The sequence below is a fragment of the Rattus norvegicus genome, chromosome X (assembly GCF_021556685.1).
Source record: "Rattus norvegicus strain SHRSP/BbbUtx chromosome X, alternate assembly SHRSP_T2T, whole genome shotgun sequence".
Classification (NCBI taxonomy): Eukaryota; Metazoa; Chordata; class Mammalia; order Rodentia; family Muridae; genus Rattus; species Rattus norvegicus.
In genome coordinates, this window is record NC_141554.1 from 68,491,207 (window position 1) to 68,505,678 (window position 14,472).

The window sequence follows — 14,472 nt, forward strand, 5'->3', positions numbered from 1 at the left end:
ACTGAGAATGGGATCCCCAATAGAGGAGTTAGAGAAAGGACTGAAGGAGTTGAATGGGTTTTGTAACCCTATAGCAAGAACAACAATATCAACCAACCAGACATCCAGAGCTCCTAAGGGCTAAACCATCATCCAAAGAGTACACATGGACAGACCAATGGCTCCAGCAGCATATATAGCAGAGGGTGGCCTTACACCCTTGGTCCTGTGAAGGCTTGATGCCCCAGTGTAGGAGATGACTAGGGCGGGGAAGGAGGGAGGGAGTTGGTGGGTGAGTGGAGGAGCACCCTCATAGAAGTAGAGGGAGGAGGTTGTGATAGGGTTTGTTGGAAGGGAAACCAGGAAAGGGGATAAAATTTGTAATGTAAATAAATAAAATATCCAATAAAAGATAAAAATCCCAAAACAAAAGAAAGCAAAATATATTAGATAAATACATTAACCAGCTAGTTTAAGTAATAAATTTAGGATATTTTTATTACTTTATTCAGAGAATCATTGAACTAGGGCTGTGCAAAAGAAGATTTTAAGCCAAGACTGCATGTTGACAACTGTAATATAGCCTGTATTAATCGGTGAGGGCAATTCATGACATTAAGTCCTGAAGAAAAAAATTATAGAATAGCAAAGCCATATTTAGCTTTAAATTCAATTACCTCAAGTAGAGACTTTATGACTGTTATTGGTGAATTATAACTAAAATCAAGCCTCCCTTATAAGTTCTAAATAGCCAGACCCTTCGAACATTTCTCTTTGTCGTAGTTCCTTATTTTGAGAATTAGGTAAAAAAAAAAAAAGCTACATTTATTTGAGATTGTTCCAGTCTTTCTGGATAGAATATTTCACATCACCTGATCTGTCCTAACAATAATGCTTTGGCCACTAGATTTGTGAATAATTTCTATTCATTTGTGGCCCATGGAGATGACTCATCTTGAAATTCAAGTTCTACTTTGTCTGGGGTGTGTGTGTGTGTGTATGTGTGTGTGTGTGTGTGTGTGTGAAAGAGAGGGGGGACCCCATTCACTCCTCATGTGTCACTTGACACATGATCAAGGCTAAATATATCTTCTTCCTTCAGTGTGTCTGGATCATGGTATTATACCAGAGATGCATGATGAAATCTCCCATATCTATTATTAATTAAGAAAATGACCCCCCAGATATTCTCATAGTCCAAACCAATAGAGACAGTTCCTCATTTTAGGATCCATCTTCCCAGGTGACTCCAGTTTGTGTTGAGAAAATGTAAAGAGAGCACAACCTCTGTGTGACAAGAAAGTACAAGAAGTACACAAAGACTAATTACTTCTCCTGACCCTAATCATTAATGCAAAAGTCTAAATTCCAATGGATGTATTTGGTATTTTGGACTATGTGCCATTCATTCTTTGGCAGACTGGCTTTATCTGTACAGTTATTTGTCCTTGTCTGTGTCAAACAATGCATTCAAGGTTCTCTTTTCCAGCCCCTCATTTTCTGACAGAGCCACCAAAAGCTGGCTTCTTATGCACCTTTGATGAAGTAACATCTTGCCCATGGGAGTCAGTAAAGCCCTTTCTGGTTGAATTTGGTTTGGTTTCACCCAGAAGCAGGAGAATAGCAATTAGGGAGGAGGAGGAGGAGGAGGTGCCAGTGATTAACAAAGGAAAGGCATTTGAATAAAACTGGCACCTTACAGCTACTTGTGCTTATTCAACCAAGGGAGCAGCTACAAACAAAACTCCCAACCCATCTTGCATTATGTAAATGTATGGTGGGCAGGTAATATGTAAATGACCCTGCTCTTTAGCACATCTCAATTTTCTTCCCCCAATTCTTTTGTCCTTTCACTTTTCTGGACTCCTCTCAGAATGACAGAAGCAAGAAACCCTATGGGACTCTAAACACAAACATTATAGCAGTTCATTCCTTCTTCTGCTAAACACATTCGTGAAAAAGAGTCACCAATATACATCAGTATCACATTAAGGAAAGGAGTCATAGCACTTGCCCTTAGGTAGTTTAACCAAGAGAAAGCCATAGTTTGAATTCTCAACTTTTCTCCATGTGTTTTCCATCTGTTTCCTGTCTGCTGTATACACCCCAATCTGTATCTTTATGTCTACCAGAATGCTGTCTGTGTCTGTTCCTGTCCCTGTGTCCATAAGAAGGGCTTTAGCTTCTTATTTGTTTAACAGAACAGAAAACACCAGATAAGGAAGAAATCAGGGATATTTTACAGAAAGCTTTAACAGTTTTACAAGGGATTACGTCAGGGACTCTAACTAACCCCAACCAACCCAGATAACAAACAAACACTATCCAGCAGTGTCCCTTTTCAGCATTTGTAGTGGATATTTGTTTTTGTCCCATTCAATGTTCTTAGTAAATGATTATCCTAACAGACAAAGAGACACATATTTTGCTCTTTGTGTCAGGGTCACAGAATACAGATCTAAAGATAAAAGTTCTGCATTAGCTCAGATTGTGAAAGTGGGAAAATCGAGGCAGACAAGCTAGTTTCATTGTTACATTGTTTCCCCCATTTTTTAATACGTGCTTGGCCATGCTCACTGTTGCTTCATACATTATGCTGTCTGTTGTGACTACCCTACTGGTGTATCTCTACAAAGGAAAAGACAGTGCTGCTCCCACAGATCCAGCTGAGACCGAAGACCGTCCTGCCTGGGACAACAAAGCTGCCTTCCTCCAGACACCTCATCTGACTGAAGACTCCCGCTGAGACCCGCAGAGGACAGACTTGGGAGCTTCCAGCTACAGATGAACTCTCCTGCCAAAGCCAAATGGTTACTGAACTTTGGGAAAGTTATGATAGTAAGGAAAACATGATGTCTAGCTAGAGTAACCAAATGCTGTTTAAAACCAGTGTTAATGCCCTCAAACTGTATGACCCATAGAATATTTACTTGGTTCAATAATCCTTTGTCTTCCCTATCCCCACCCTCATCCCTCCTTACCCTTTGGCTTAGTTGTGCTGCCCCTCCCGCCTGAGTAGTGTTTTCTTTTGACATTCCTATTCCACCCAAAATTTTCACTACAAATGACACTGTCACTCCAGTGACACCTTGCTTTTTTTAAAAAAAGGGAAAGGGGGAGTTGTGGGACTGTGAAAGGCACCCTGGTTCCTGGTTGAGGAGGTTTAAAACCAGGGTGACCCTGAAAGGAACGGTAGGTATTTCGTCTAACTCCCAGGAAGCCAGGCCAGTCACTCACTGGTCTGCAGCCCTCCCTAGATTTGTGGCCATCTATCATGTAAGGGCAACGCCCCAAGACTATCCAAAGGTAGAGGACACATAGGCTCAAGACAGATCTCCATTATAATGAGGTACCTAAAAGCCTGGAGGCTTAGCCTATAACCTTTTTTTCCCCAGACACTCCTCCCTGCAAAAGGTATTTAATCTCAGGCCCATCTTGAGAAGTGGGGTATTGTTTTACTCATCCACTTTCAGTCATGACAATAAACGCCTTAAAACCACGGACTGCCTCTTTTCATCGAGATCCACCGTAGGGAACCACAGAGAAGGCCTTTGCCTACAGAGTCCCTTCTAATCTTCCGAAGAAAGCCTCCCTGCGCTCCCAGTGGTGGCTGCCACCAAGCCTACAAACCACTAACATCAAGCCAAAGACTCTCCCTACGGGACCAGCTGGGGCGTCTTCCCCCTTTTCCCCCTCGGCCTCGGGCTAGATCCAGCCCCATGGGCCCCCACTCTGTTCTCAGTTCTGCGGCATCCCAGTGGCTCCTGAAAGCCCAAGAGCTTGATAATCCGATGGCGCCGGCCTCCTTGCCTGCCAGCTCTGGCTGTGTCCCGCGCCTCAGATTATACTTCCCCACCCCCAGAGCGGTGTCCTGCGGCTTCTCACAGCCTGCCTGACGAAGGCATGGGGTAAGCCCCATTAACTTCCCCTGACCCTACAACTGGCTCCAGTTATAACCTACATATATTCTAATCACAGTTTCCCTCCGCATCTCATCTCCACCCATTCCATATAACTATATACCTTCTTTCTCTCTGTCTTTAGAAAACAAGCAGGGAAACAGAAAAAAAAAAAAAACAACAACAACAAAAAACAAAGGAAGCAGAATTAAAACAAACAAAAAACACCGAAAACATCAAGGAAAACACAGGAAACACATACACACAAAATCCATAAAAGCACAAAAACAGAAATTGTAATATAAAAGCAAAAGACCAGTGGAAGGGGAAGCCCTGGGTCCTGCTAAGACTGAACCCCCAGTGAACGTGATTGTTGGGGGGAGGGCAGTAATGGGGGGAGGATAGGGAGGGGAACACCCATATAGAAGGGGAGGGGGGAGGGATTAGGGGGATGTTTGCCTGGAAACCGGGAAAGGGAATAACACTCGAAATGTAAATAAGAAACACTCAAGTTAATAAAAAAAAAAAAAAAAAAAAAAAAACTGTAATGCTAAAGCAAAAAAAAAAAAAAGCAAAAGACCAGTAAGATTTAAAAAAAAAAAAAAAAAAAAAACCTCAAATGAAGCAAATGATTATTCTCTTAAAGGCAGGTTAAACAAACAGGCTAAGTACACAGTAGGATATCAGTTTAATTTTTAACTGACCTCAAGGTGTATGATTATTGTGAGGTCCAGCAAAATTCCCAGGCTCTTATAATGTAAGAAGTAGTTTCATAATGATGTATTTACCACATTTTTCTACTCTCAACCTGAGACAAGGTCAACAGAAAGCTGTCCCTGCTGGGATGTTTCAGAGACTGGAGGTGGGGGGTGATGTCTTCCAGCGCCTCCAAATTTACATTTCTTTTCTCTGTGGGGACAATCATTAATGGAGACAAGAATTTGAATTTTGTAGCCAAAACATACAGTACCCTAAGGCTAAAGAAGCACCGTCTGAGGTGACAAAAGCCAGTGCTTTCCTGTTCCTCTGCTGAAGGCTAAACTTCCCTCCCTGAGATTCAAGTCAGGTAAAAACAATAGCTTTTCCTTGTCTTTTCAAATATACTTAGTAGTTATCTTGCCTACTTTACTTACTTCTGCTCTATTATATCCAAACTGTTCTCAATTCTTGCTGGTCATTTACTGTATACAATTCTATTCTGCTGGGTAGGGAGAAAATTCTACAAGTTAAGATATTTTCCTTGTTCATTAAGTCCAAAGGAATAAAAAAGTATGCACTTGTATTTTTCATATTAATAGTGATTTAAAACACAAAGGCCAGGGGCTGCAGATGTGTATCAGCAGTTAAGTATATTGAATGCTCATCCAGAGGACCCAGGTTCAATTGCAAGCATCCACATGTCAGCTCACAACTGTAACTCCAAGATCTGACATCCTCACAGAGACATCCATGAGGGCAAGACACCAATGCACATAAAATAAAAATAAATTAAAAAGGGAAAAACAGGGCAAAGCCATTCATAGAAGCAAATAGTTTCTTGTCCAAAAACTAACTGATTTAGGCATTATGCAGGGTTTTGTTTTGTTTTGTTTTGTTTTGTTTTTTGGTTTGTTTTTTGGTTTTTTTTTCGGAGCTGGGGACCGAACCCAGGGCCTTGCGCTTCATAGGCAAGCGCTCTACCACTGAGCTAAATCCCCAACCCCTTGGTTTTTTGTTTTTTAGTTTTTGCTTATCTGTCTGTCTATCTATCTATCTATCTATCTATCTATCTATCTATCTATCTATCTATCTATCTATCTATCTATTTTCCTCCCTTTCTTCTCCTGATTTAGCTTCTTGGGACAGAGACAAGAAAACACTACAAAGGTGCTTGTAGAAGTACTTGAACTCTTGTGCAGTGTTTCATGGTTTAACTGTGGGAGAGTAGTGGATGGCAGATCTGTAAACCCTGGCTGGAAGAATAGTAAAAATCAGGAGCATCTAAAGGACAAGCCAGTGTTTCTAATCCTTTTGTAGTTGTGGAGCACTCTCAAGTATTTTGAGGGTAAACTATGAAGATGGGAAGGGCCTTTGGTAGGCATAAATGTATGACCTCCTCCACACCAGGGGCTCTATCTAGTACTTTTCTCTCTTACTTGAATCATCATGGGAAATCTGCCTTAAGTTTCCTTAGGCTCCTACTATGATGTCTCTTTAAGAGTTGGAATAAGTTTGTTCTGAGAGCTTAAAGAAAAAAAGAAGCTATTATTTCACCAAAATATTGTCTAGCTTCAACTTAAGCTGACTGATGACAAATTTTGCGCAGGGGATGAATGTTTAAATTATAATACCACTTTACAGCTGGACCTTATTGTGTAGGAATCAAGGGAAATGAGCTAAAGTGCCTTATGTTCAAGGTTCGAAACCTGTGATACTCTAGATGATTCCTGTCTATGTACAAACTGCACCTTTCAAACAACTAATGTCATGCAATGAGGCTCACTTTTCCACCACTGAAGGGACCTGAGTACTGGGTACTTCTACTGCAGAATGCTCCCCTCTGGACCCTGGATTAGGCAGAAACAACAGCAAATAGCTTTGTAAGTGTTCATTTTAAGAGGGAAAAGAGGGAGGTCTGTGTGAGAATGAGCTAGGATTAGTTGGTAAATTCTGATTGAGTATTCTAATTAGGTTAATGAAAATAATGAATTTTGATTGCTGGACCTTGATGTTTTGACAGTTGAACCTTGGTGATCAGCCTCAGGAATGAGACAAGCAGAACCAAGTGGACGAGTAAGGGAATAGACCTTGGTGGCTAGCTTTAGGAGTGTAATCTAATGGTTTAGCAAGGCAGAGGGAAAGGTTCAGGGCAAAACCTGATGATGCCATGTTTGCCATGCTCTGACCTATGTTGGCCATGATAGAGCACTTCAATCGCATTCTCCTATTTACCTCAAGTTACCAGAATAAAGGGAACCAGAACTACAGAGCATATTATAACTAGAGCTTCTTATTGACTAGTCTCTCCTATGTCTGTGGCCTTTCTCTTAAGGGAGGTGCCTAATAATAGTAGTAGTAATAATAATAATAATAATAATAATAATAATAATAATTTAGGTCCATGTTTTTGTCCCCCATCCATCACAGATTTCTAGAAATGCAAATAATAATAATAATAATAATAATAATAATAATAATAATAATAAGAAGAAGAAGAAGAAGAAGAAGAAGAAGAAGAAGAAGAAGAAGAAGAAGAAGAAGCAGCAGCAGCTTGGAAGTTCTCTGAGGGCCCATTCAGATTTACCAAAGACTTAACTGACCTTAACTTAGTTTATGAACATACATGAAAAGACTAGTACTTAATCTTGACTATCTGCTGTAGTCCTGAGGGGATTAAAAAAAAAGCAGATGATTTAGGAGGAAGCTAAAAGGTACATAGATGTATTGTTTAGTCAAAATACTAATGTCTATGATTCCAGTGCTCAGTTCATCTGAAACCAAGAACACCCTTATTGGAATTATTATAATATTCAGCAGGATGCAGATGATGATAGAAAGCTGAATTGAAGGAACTAAAATTTGCATGAAAAAATAATTTAACTATGAGGAGACCAAAGAGGTCACTTGTGGAAGAGAAGAAATTCTGCTTTATTTCTCAACAGGTTAACAGAAGATTTCAAACGCTTCACCAGGATTTCCTCCCAAAGGTGAGCACCCCACACCTTGAAAGACACGCCCCTTTTGGTCAGCATTGTATTATTAGCCAGTTAGTCTCTGATATCTATAGAAATCTTCAGAACCTACAGAAGGCACCTCGTAGATTTTAGGCCCAGATGTGTATTATCTTCCCAGTGTTCAGCAACTAAGATCAGAGAATGACTAACAGAAAAAAGCAGAAAAGAAGAGTTCCAAATTATTACCCTGGGCCTTGACAACCTATTGGCTAGATCTCACAGAGTTGAAAGACAGTCATTCACGGCAAAGGATTTCTGAAAAAAAAAATGGAAATAGATTGTCATCTTCCTAGCTTTTCCATGTTAAACATGAATCTGAAAATCTGTCGCTTTTAAGCAAATATTAGGGAAATCATGACATTTATAATTCTGAACCAGAGTTACCACACTCAATATAATATCATGTAGCTCTATATTTTAGCAAATTTCATAAATTAATTTTCATCCAGTCGAATAAAATTCCATGTGCAAGCACAATATTAACTCTTCCCCCAGCTGATTAAAACCTAGAAGGATTCCACTTGTTAGCTAATGCAAATAACTCAGCAATAAATGTTGAGCCAGGATCTCTGTGGTAGAACATCGACACCTTTGGTGTGGTGTAGCTGAACCAGTTGTAGTTATATGTTCTTTGTTCAGAAACCTCTAGGCTTATTCGTATAGTGGATAAATGGGTTTATGCTCACACCAACATTGTACAATGGTTCTCCGGTCCCCACATCCATGCCATCATTTGTCTTGATGTCTTGATGATGGCCATTCTCTCTGTGAACATGTAGTGCCTTGAAGCAGTTTTATTATGCATTCCTTGATTAAAGTTGTCCAATAGTTATTAAAGTGTTTCCTAGACATTACAACTCTTCTTTTTTAGGTATCGTTTTCCATTTTAATTTTAAAAATTGCTAATAGGCCCTATCTAGCAGTAAGTCTCAGGATTCTCTGCTGTGTTGCAGACTTTTGCTGGGAAGATGTAACACATACACATCTATTTATCCCCAAATGGGAACCCAGGACAGTCTAAAGTAAATAAAGATTGCACCAATATCCAATTTGGTGAAACAGTGACTTTTTATTCCAAGTATTACTAGGAGTTTGAGTAGATGGGGCTACTTATAAGAAGCACAGATAACCCAAAAGCAACTGTGCCACCAGAAAGTCTACCCCAACCTGAGTGAAGATTCCTACAAACCTGAAAACTGTAGCCCTACACATCTTGTAGGCCATGGGAAAATCCAAATATCTTTCTTTCCACAGATTGACTGGTCAGCATTTCAACCCCTAGCAACTGTTTACTCCTTTTTTTTTTAACTGTTGGGTAGGGACACTCAAAGATCTTTCAAGTTTTTGTTCCTCTTGACCTTTGACCCTTTGTTGCCTTGTTTACCTTCTGAGCCTAACCTTCCCTCTTGAAGTAAATGACTTTTTAATTAATTATTTTATTTATTTATATCCCAAATGTTGCCCCCTCTCTTGGCAGTCCCTCATAGAGTTCTTCCCCCATCTCTCCTTCACCTCTGAGAGGTTGTCCCCCCATATATCCCTCTACTCTGAGGCATCAAGTCTATAGGACTAGGTGCATTCTCTTCTACTGAAGACAGACAAGTTAGCCCTCTGCTACGTATGGGCTGGGTTTATTGATGCTATGTTGTGCTTGAAGCAAATGTTTTAAATTGAAGAGAACGCTTCAGCTTAGAGGAACATGCAGGCAGTACAACAGAGCTTCCCTCTCCACACACAACACGCTAGAAATTTTAACTCTCTTAATCTTGTGCAGGTCTTGAGTACTGTGAAGGCTAATCTTGGTTGTCAACTTGACTACGACTGGAATCAGCTAAACTCCATGCAGCAGGGCATGTGTTTATGTGGAAGTTTCTTAATTTGAAGTGGGAAGATCAACTCTAAATCTGAGCCACACCTTCTGGTGGCAACAACATAAAAAGACATGGAAGAAAAAAAGCTTTTCGTTTTTGCCTGCCTACCTTTACTCTAGCTAACAAGGTCATTTATCTTGCTGCTGAGGCATTCTTCACTGGGCACTGGTCTACTTCTTTGGGATTACAATGTAAACTAAAGACAAACAGCTAGCTCGGTATCATCCTGGACTTTAGTACCACATTGTGACTTCTGAGACATTCAGTCTCATAGACAGCCTTGACTGGAAGGTAGGCAAAGCCTTAGTCACCTGGTGGGCATTATCTTTGAAGTCAGATTGGTACCACCATGTCACTTTACTTTTCAACTGGTTTTACAATGCCAAGTAGCCCCATTGAGTTCAATAAAATGAGGAAATGGACAGGGCCCCATGAGAGTAACTAAGGATGAAGCAGCCAGATAACTGATAGGAATAGCTGGAATAGACCTTGCTAAATGACTTGCTTTAATATCTTCTTAATTTTGAACTTCTCACAGCCTGTGATACTTGTGGGTGTTAGGATCATGAAAGTAAAAATAATGAGGACAAGCCAACGAAACAAAAATTAAACCAAAAGCAACTTTATTCACTGTGGGAAGCACTTCTAACCATCTAGGGTCATGGCCAGACTCTGGAACTGACCACGGACTCAAGGAAAGGGAGTGGGTACCTTTTAAAGCATAAAACCATAGGCAGATGTTCAGGGGATGATAAAGAAGGAATCCATTAATCGGGATTTAGTCTTTGAGTAACTTGAGTAACGGCCTGTCCCAGCATGTGGCTGATTGCAGGACGTCTGTACAGGCTCAAAGCTATTCTAACAAAGCAGAGTTCTTATCTTAACTTCGTGGGGCTGACGCAGGCCAGACGGTTTTTTACTGTAACTAAAAAGAATGTAGGGCATGCAGTAAAACAGGGGGTGGGGATGGACCAATGTTTGGAGGATGGACGAGGGTTTGCAGTTACTCTGTACTCTGGGCTCATCGAGATTGTCTACCCACTCCCACTATTCACTATGGAATGATGGCACAAGACTTTGTACCTCTTTTCATCCTCCATATAAAGATTTTGTTATAAATAGATAGTACAACCCTTTAAATGTTTTGTGGATTTTGAGACTCATTTATGAGATACGTGAGTGCACCAAAGAAGCAAACATAGGAAATTAGTTCACAGAGTGCACAAAGACCAGGTGTGGCTGTGGAATTCTTGGGAGCTTTATGGTTGTGTAAAGCATAAATGATGCCAACCAAAAGATTGGGGAAAGTCTGCAATAGGCTGTGCCAGTAAATGTTAAAGAACAGACAGAAAGTAAAAACAGATACTCTTGGAAGCTGTAGGGTGATTAATTGGGAATATCAGTGCTAGGATAGGGTATCTATCTCCTAGGAGTTGTAAACCACAGAAGTCTTGATGTCCTCCAAACAGTACATTTTAGGCCCACTGCCAGGGTTTTTAACTGCATTCCAGAAGTGATTAGCGGACCCTCTTGCTGAAGGCTTTACGTGGTTTGATTGCAGAACTTGGAGAAATAAAGGTAGGACTGGGCTAAGAAGTATTCCTTTCCTGAAAATTAGCTCCTGATATACCAGAAGATGCTATTAAGGATTCTGGGAAGAATTATGCTCAAAAGTAGTACTCAGCTATAAATTCTGCAGGTTTCAAAATGGAATTTCCATGCAAAATGTGTTAACTAGTGCAGTAGTGGTAAAGTGGGTATCAGTAGAATCAACTTTCTGACTGGAATTAAGGCTTGATTCATAGGGGGAAATGCACATCTGGTACTAAGAACTTAGAGAGAAAAATGTTACCAGGCACCATTCAATGTCTGCTTCTCCCACAAAGCTGGATTAGAGGAAGGGAAGCTTAGCCACAGCATGTGTGTGCAATGTAGGGCCTCTGTCAGAAGTGAGTGAGCTGGCAAAGAATACACACACACACACACACACACACACACACACACACACACACACACACACACACACACACAAACTTGGAGTTTCTATGAAGCCCCTTTGACCAACATGTCAATTAGATTTCTGCTACAGGAAGTTTCATTTGATAGACAGAAATGTTGTGGTTCTGTCTCCACTGTTACTTGTATTTGGTGATTCTATTTAGATTGCTGACATATATGTATATATTTTAAGAAGCTTCTGCTGTAGTAAATTTCCATATGACCCCTCAAATGGACCTTAGTTTTGTCTGCCCCACTCCATTTCCTTTCCCCTTCCTCCATCCTTCCTCCTCCTCTCCCTTTAACCCTCCCACATCAGTCTCACCCTGAGTCTGTCCATAACTATTATATTTCCCCATCCTCTGGAGATTCTTTCCTCCCATCTCGTCCATTACTCTATATCTAATCTCTGATTATAGGGATTATAGTCTGCATATTAGAGACTAAACAGTTAACATCACATATGAGTAAATACACACCATATTAGTTTTTTGAGGTCTGTGTTACTTCAATCAGGATGATTTTTTTCTAGGTCCACCCATTTACCTGAAAATTTCATAATCTCATTTTGTTTAGAGCTAAGTAGTATTCCATTGTGTAAATATACCATGTTTTCTTTATCAATTCATCCAGACAGGCATCTATGTTGTTTCCAATTTCTGGTTATTATGAGTAGAGCAGCACTAAACATGAATAAACAAATGTCTCTGTACTAGCATGTAGAGATCTTTGGGTATATACCCAAGAGTGGTATAGCTTGATCTTGAGGTAGATCTATTCCTAGCATCCTAAGAAAGCAGTATACCGATTTCCACAGTGGTGGTACCAGTTTTCACTCCCATAGCAAAGGATGAATATTCCCCTTACCTCATATCCTCACCACAATGAACTCTCATTTGTTTTCTTGGTCTTGACCATTCTTACAGGTATAAGATGATATCTCAAAGTACTTTTGATTTTGCATTTCTCTGATGAGTAAGGATGCTGAACATTTCTTTAAATGTTCTCAGCCATTTGTCTTTCATTATTTGAAAACACTTTGTTTAAGTCTGTACTCCATTTTTAATAGGGATATTTGTTTTCTTGATGTCCAGTTTTTTTAGTTCTTTATGTGTTTTAGATATTAGCCTTTTATTGGATGTATAGCTATTAAGAACCTTTTCACATCCTTTATTCTTCCAATTTGTCTGAATGGTGGTGTCTATTGCCATATAGAAGCTTTCCAGTTTCCCAGTTATTATTCTTAGTACCTGTTCTATTGGTGTTCTGATCAAGTGAGATCAAGAATACTTTCCCACTTTCAATCATATTCAAGGTATTTGGCCTTGTGCTGAGCCATTTGGTCCATTTAGAATTGTATATTTTGCAGAATGATAAGTACATATCTGTTTGAATCGCTCTATATGTAGTCATCCAGTTTGATAAGCATCATTTGTTGAAAATACTTTTTGAGTCTATATTTTTGGCTTCTTTATAAATCAGATGTCCAAAAGGTAGACCTTTGTCTGAGCCTTCAATTAGATTCCATTGATCAATGTGCCTGTCTTTATACCAGTATGGGATTTTGCCTGGGTCTCCAATATTATTTTTTTTGTAGTTTCCTTTTTTCTTTTTTTCATCTTTATTAACTTGGGTATTTCTTCTTTACATTTAGATTGTTATTCCCTTTCCCGGTTTCCAGACCAACATCGCCCTAACCACTCACCCTCCTCTTCTCTATGGCTGTCCCCCTCCCCATCCTCCCCCATTACTGCCCTCCCCACAACAATCACGTTGACTGGGGGTTCAGTCTTGGCAGGATCAAGGGCTTCCCCTTCCACTGGTGCTCTTACTAGGCTATTCATTGCTACCTATGAGGTCAGAGTCCAGGGTCAGTCAATGTATAGTCTTTAGGTAGTGGCTTAGTCCCTGGAAGCTCTGGTTGCTTGGCATTGTTGTTCATAAGGGGTCTCGAGCCCCTTCGAGCTCTTCCAGTTCTTTCTCTGATTCCTTCAACGGGGGTCCCGTTCTCACTTCAGTGGTTTGCTGCTGGCATTCGCCTCTGTATTTGCTGTATTCTGGCTGTGTCTCTCAGGAGAGATCTACATCCGGCTCCTGTCGGCCTGCACTTCTTTGCTTCATCCATCTTGTCTAATTGGATGGCTGTATATGTATGGGCCACATGTGGGGCAGGCTCTGAATGGGTGTTCCTTCTGTGTCTGTTTTAATCTTTGCCTCTCTATTCCCTGCCAAGGGTATTTTTGTTCCCCTTTTAAAGAAGGAGTGAAGCATTCACATTTTGATCATCTGTCTTGAGTTTCATGTGTTCTAGGCATCTAGGGTAATTCAAGCATTTGGGCTAATAGCCACTTATCAATGAGTGCATACCATGTGTGTTTTTCTGTGATTGGGTTAGCTCACTCAGGATGATATTTTCCAGTCCCAACCATTTGCCTACGAATTTCATAAAGTCATTGTTTTTGATAGCTGAGTAATATTCCATTGTGTAGATGTACCACATTTTGTGTATCCATTCCTCTGTTGAAGGGCATCTGGGTTCTTTCCAGCTTCTGGCTATTATAAATAAGGCTGCTATGAACATAGTGGGGCATGTGTCTTTGTTATATGTTGGGGCATCTTTTGGGTATATGCCTAAGAGAGGTATAGCTGGGTCCTCAGGTAGTGCAATGTCCAATTTTCTGAGGAGCCTCCAGACTGATTTCCAGAATGGTTGTACAGTCTGCAATCCCACCAACAATGGAGGAGTGTTGCTTTTTCTCTACATCCTCACCAGCATCTGCTATCACCTGAGTTTTTGGCCTTAGCCATTCTCACTGGTGTAAGGTGAAATCTCAGGGTTGTTTTGATTTGCATTTCCCTTATCACTAAAGATGTTGAACATTTCTTTAGGTGTTTCTCAGCCATTCAGCATTCCTCAGCTGTGAATTCTTTGTTTAGCTCTGAACCCCATTTTTAATAGGGTTATTTGTCTCCCTGCAGTCTAACTTCTTGAGTTCTTTGTATATTTTGGAT